Below are 6,014 nucleotides of genomic sequence, written 5' to 3' on the forward strand. Positions count from 1 at the left end.
TAATGTGTGAAACTTTTAAGAAAGTTTCAGGCAGGGGAATGTTGGGGCTTGGAAATCAAAACTCCTAAATATGGCATTTTGTATTGTAGCAGGAAACCAACGCAGACAGAAGACTCCAGGCACCAGTTGATTAGAGGAAGCAGGTTCAGCCGGGGGTACTCGGAACACCAGCGTGTTTCCCAAAACTGAGCCCCCAACTCAATCCCTTGCCTCTCTTTTATCCACTTTTCAGGGTTGGAGTGCATGTGAGGGTCATAAGACAGAGAGTGAGGGTCATAAAATAAAGAGTGAGACTTGACATCATCCTCAAGGTCCCGGGCTCAAGGGGAAGGTCAGATTCACCCGCGTCCTTGACACTGGTCAGCCCACCTGCCCTCAAGGGCAATGGAAGCCCAAAGGAGTTACTAGATTACAATCTAGGCCCCGAGTATGTCAGGGGAGAAACACGCAGACAATAGAAACGCCTGTGGCTTGGCTGAGGCCTACACAGGGTGGCTAGGACGGACTCTTAGAACTGCTTTTTACTTTTCTTGCCTCAGTATGCTGACTGATTGAAGAAGACTTGAGTGAGGTCTCCCTGACCTTCCTTCTGCCACCATCAGCTCCTCCCTGCCCCTAAAAAAAAGTTGAAGTTTCTTTATCTGCCTAAGATTCACCTAGAGAACAATTATTCTTTTCTTCCTCTCCCTGTAAGACCTGGAATGTGACCACAGTTGAATAGACTCTTTAAGTAGACAATGTCCTGTCTCAGACTCATTCAAATTCCAAAGAGAACATCTATCAGTGAATCTTTGTTTCCCACCCATTCATCCTCGTAATCCTTTATTGCCCCTCAGTGGAATACCTCTTTTCCTCCCTCCCATAATCCTTTTCACCAGAAAGGCATGTGAACTTCTAAACTCCAATGGGGAGCTTAGTTTTCTTTCTGAAGGCTCCCATGTGTAAATATTGAATACATTTGTATTCTTTTTATCCAATTAAAAAAGAATAAAATTGGGGTAGGAGCTTCCTGCCAACCTTTTCCTGTCCAATAGCAATTGGTTTTAGGTATGATCTGAAGAGGGACATCAATATACAAAAGATAATTGAAGCCTATGGGACTGAACGAGACACAGGTCTTACTCCTGGCAAACACATTCTCACTGATGTTTAGGAAAGCACATACCCTCTGGCGTAAATAATTAGAAATTGGCACTGCATCCTTCCTTCCCCCAGGGTTGATCCTGCTCCTGAATTAATATTTCAGTGCTGCATAAATCCCCTCCCACCTTGACCAGTTGCCTTCATACAGGACACTCCCTTCATAACTGTATGTGGCATCAGAGATGAGATTGTCTTGGGGAATGGCAGGAGAAAAGAAGGGGGCTTTGATAAAAACCCCAAAGATCACATCTTTTTATAGTCTGGAGTCCAGAACTATAGAGATGTTCCTGCTAGGACAGGTGTTGCAACTCAGGCCCAAGCTGCAGCACAGTGGACTGGGAGTCCCTCTATGCAAGTACTTTACCTGACCACCCAGGGTTTGACAGACAACGGGAGTTACACACAGACACACAGACACAGACACACACACACACACAGTGTTTTGACCCATGAAAGATGACATCATATCAGCCCCCAGGGAGGCTAACAGGTGCTGTCTCAAGCAGAATATTCAAGGCCTTTTATTAGGGACTTGGGGGGCATGCATACACAAGGCAAAAAATGAGAAGGTAACAGTTTCATGTTTCAATTAAACAGCTTCCTTTTGCTCAAGGAAGAAAGCTATCAGGCTGAAGGACAGAGGAGCACTAAGCTACAGATCAAAGAATACTTTAGGTAGGATTTAATGAGGGAAAGTTATAGCCTACTGGTAAGATAGTTGTAGCTGCAGGGTAGTCGTCAGTTAATTTCTAGCTTTATTTATATTCTGTCTGTAAGTTGCTGATCTCTATGAGTCCTTGGGGACGCCAGCCTACTCAAGCTCTCACTCATAGCCAGGTCCACAGCAGATGTGTCTACCATCTCCTTTATCCTAAATACTCTACCTCTGTTTACACAGCCTAAGACTACATTAGATGTTGGGGGACCACTTACTGACAGTTTACTACTGTCAAATTATGTCAACTTGAACTCCTAGGTCTTTTTCATATGGGCTACTCTTCAGATACATCCCTATTAGGCAAAAAGTTTCAAAAAAGGACTGTAAGTGAGAGAAAGAAACCAAGGAGGTGAGTTTAGGGAGTTGCCAAGAAAATCAGATGCTTCAGACTTAGTGTTTTCTAATGGACTATAGCTTATCCCTGTCCTATCCATTTGTGAATGAGAATTTCTTTTCTCTAGGTAAGCTATGGATTATTTTGATGTGTTTAGCTGCTGGCCCAATTTCCAGTGTCTTAAAGGCATTCTTCAAATAAGACATTGCTGTATGGAGGACGATTGTCTATTCTCATCCCCTAGTCCTATCTCTCTGAGCCAGGGAAATGCATGAAATGTGGTAACTCTCCCCAAGCACTGCTATGAGGACTCTGCCTACCTCTTCAACCCCTTTCTCCTAGACACTCTACCTTCTAGTGTTGCCAAAATGTTTCTGTGTTGGATCTTTTCGTCCTGGGGTTCCCAGAATGAAACCATGGATCATGGTGGATAAGTGACAGGATGGTTTATTGACAGAGACAGAAATAGAAAGGAAAGAAGGTCAACAGAACTTCTGGCAACAGAGGTGGGGGAAACCAAGAGGGAAGCCCATGTGGGCCTTTTATCTAGGAGTTCATATACTGCCTTTGAGGCGGGTCTTGGGAATGTCTGTCACAGTTGGCCAGGGGCCAGCAGACAGAAAACATTCTGCCCATGCTGAGTAGCAAATAAATTTGGTCCTCATGGTCCATGTCTCAAGTGAGGCAGCCGGTGTATGTTTTTTACTCCAGGAGGGATCACCCAGATGAGATACCAGTCAGGCTCCCTTTCTCTGAACTTGCTTGGTCCAGAGAATGCAATCTTGGAAAGGCCTATTTGCCCAGGCCTAGAAAATGGTGGTAGGGAAGTCCCTGTCCAGTCCTGACTAGGGGAACCCTGTATCACCAGAATGCCATACTTCTATACCAGCCCTTTAAACATTTCCTTCCCTTTCTCTAATATTTCCTCTTTTTTCCTTCCTTCCTTCCTTCTTTCTCTCTCTTTCTTTCCTTTTCTCTCTTCCTCATTCCCTCTCTTCTTTCTTCCCTCCCTCCCTCCCTCCCTTCCTTTCTTCTTTCTTCTTTTTTCTTGAAGAGGGGGAGGGCATGGTTTAGAGAAGGTGACAGTTGTGTTGGGTTTCAAGGCAGCTGCCTGTCCCCTAAAATGTCAGGATTTTAGGTAGCTACCTGGTTCTTGGAGTACTCTTGGTCAAATAATGACATCTTAAAGTAAGGCAAGTGTGAAACAAAGTTTAGTGAAAAAGATAGAGATAAATTTACAGAGTAAGAGCAGTATACAGGTTTATACAGCAAGATATATTTTGCTATAGACAGCAAACAGGCCTCCATTGTCACTGTTACCAGAAAAGAGGGTCCAGCCATCTGTTACTATCAGTCAATATACATAGATGGGGATGGGTCCACCAAACTTTATTATTAGAAGACCAGCAATTCTGGAAAACAGTGAGACTAGCCTCTCCAAGATTGTTTTGTTCTTCCATTTCCAAAACCACAGTTGTAGACATAAAATTTCAAAACAAAAACCATGTTAACCCTTATCTTAAACAACAATAATGGGCTTAACCCCTCAAACAACATTTCTAATTCAAAAGTTAATCTACTAAATAAATTGCCCTAAACCACTCAAGAGATATACTATAAGGTTAAAGCTGAATTTACAAAACAAGGATGGAAGACACGAGGTGAAGGTCACTTAGGACCTAAACTAGCCAGACCAGTTGTGTCGTATTGGCCCAGCTTGAGTGACTCCATCTTATTCTCATGACATGTGCTGTCATCAGGATAAGGAAAAGTAAAGACACAAAGAGGCATGGGTTATGGCTCACAATTCTCTTTAATACTGCCTGGGTCGGGACTGCCTTGTGGTTTAGAAGTCACCTCAGAACCAGAGTCTTACTGCATATATGGACCTTCCATGAGCCTGTCCGAGAACCCATGGGGGTTGGTAGACTCCAATGTAGATTCAATCTAATGACATGACAGTTAGTCCTAAGGCTGTGTTTTGATGTTTTGCATTAAAAAAAAAAGACTATTGTACCTGTTGTTCCATTAGAGAGTCTTCTACACCTCTTTGCAAATGGCACACTAAATTCTGATTGGTAGATTGGTAGGGTACATCCTGCTCCCCAGGTATGAGCCACCACTTGGGACAAAGGTGGGTGACACTGAGATAGGGGTCTGGGGGTCCCTTCCCTGTCCTCCTTCCCTGGGAGGCCTTCTTAACTAACTACCTAACAGTCCAAACTGTGTTTAAAGGCAGGAAATGGGTGTGCGTACTAAAGGAACAGTACCCTTATTACAACAGAGTCCCCTGATTTCTGTGCATAGAGGCAGGCCCTGGGGAAAAGATTAAAATTTATCCACTTTCTCTTGGACAGGCAATTTTCTTCTTTTTTCTGGTGGTAAATTATCAACAGAAAAGAACCATACTTTGTAAAATGATTTAAAGCAGTTTATGTTGAGCCAAATATGAGGACCATAACCCAGAGCCACACCCAAGAACACGTGACTCACTGCTGTGGGGTTACAGTTTGGTTTTACATATTTCAGGGAGACAGGAGTTATAGGTAAAGTCATAAATCAATATGCAGAAGCCATACATTGATTATAGGTGGGTTTAAAGATTCGTTAGTTCACAATTTGCTGAAAGAGTTTAGGGTTTGTCTACTAAGCCAGGAGTCAGTGAAAAGTAATACCTGAGTTAAGATTAGGGTCTGTTAATTAGAGACAAACTACCAGACACAGGCCCAGACCCAGGTAGTTTATTATGTGTTCTGAGGACTTGCAAGTATATATTGCATAGCCTTAGGTTTATTAATGAGTCACAAGGGACCTCTCTAAGAAGAGAGGGGGACATAGTGAGGCATATCTGATTGCCTTTGTCATGGCTAGAAGTTCTGGGGATCCCCTTGGCCAAGAGGGGTCTAGTCAGTCAGCTGCTGGAGGTGGAAGGCCTTAAGATTTTATTTTGGTTCACAAAACCATGTGTCATCAAAAGATTGTGATTCTCAAAATCAGCTCCTTAGATTGTAAAGGTAGCAGAATTTTGATGTTTTGCATTTTTAAAAAAATCTGCATAAGCAGTTTAGAGGACATTATGAAATACCGCCTCAGGGAGTGCTGGCCAGTGATAATTTACAACTGGAGTCTTAGCCATAATGTTTAGGTAGGTACATTTATGAACCCATTTCAAATCATTTTTCTGTTTAGAAATGAAAAGCAGGTGTCATTATTGATTTGACTTGATGTCTATTTAAAGGACAAATCCCACCTTGACTTAATTACTGATCTCCCTGTTGGAAGTTAAAACATAATTTCTAGACCAACGCTTTCTCTTCAACTCCAAAGCATTGCTGCCTGGCTTCTATAGAAAAGTATCTCCACTGTCCTGTCCAGACTCAAATTTCTTCATCAAAGCTTTTCTGATCAGCTCTTATTGTACATGCCAAAGAATTTCTTTTAGCAAGTAATATGGACTCCTATTGCCAACTAATTTTTTGTTTTTCAAACAGTCTCTGTCGCCCAGGGTAGAGAGTCCCAGCGTTGGCCTAGCTCATATAGAGCAATCTCAAACAACTGGGTTCAAGCGATTCTACTGCCTCCACCTCCTGAATAGCTGGGACTACAGGTGCCCACCACAATACCTGGCTAATTTTTCTATTTTTACTAGAGATGAAGTCTTGCTCTTGCCCAGGCTGGTCTTCACCTCCTGAACTCAAGCAATTCTCCAGCCGTGGTATCCCAGAGTGCTAGGATTACAGAGTGAAGGCACTGGGTCTGGCCTGCCAACTCATGTTTTTAAATGCACAGGAATTATTTTATCCTCAACTAGATTCCTCA

Source organism: Otolemur garnettii, unplaced genomic scaffold, assembly GCF_000181295.1.
Source record: "Otolemur garnettii isolate 467f Iridium unplaced genomic scaffold, OtoGar3 scaffold00016, whole genome shotgun sequence".
Classification (NCBI taxonomy): Eukaryota; Metazoa; Chordata; class Mammalia; order Primates; family Galagidae; genus Otolemur; species Otolemur garnettii.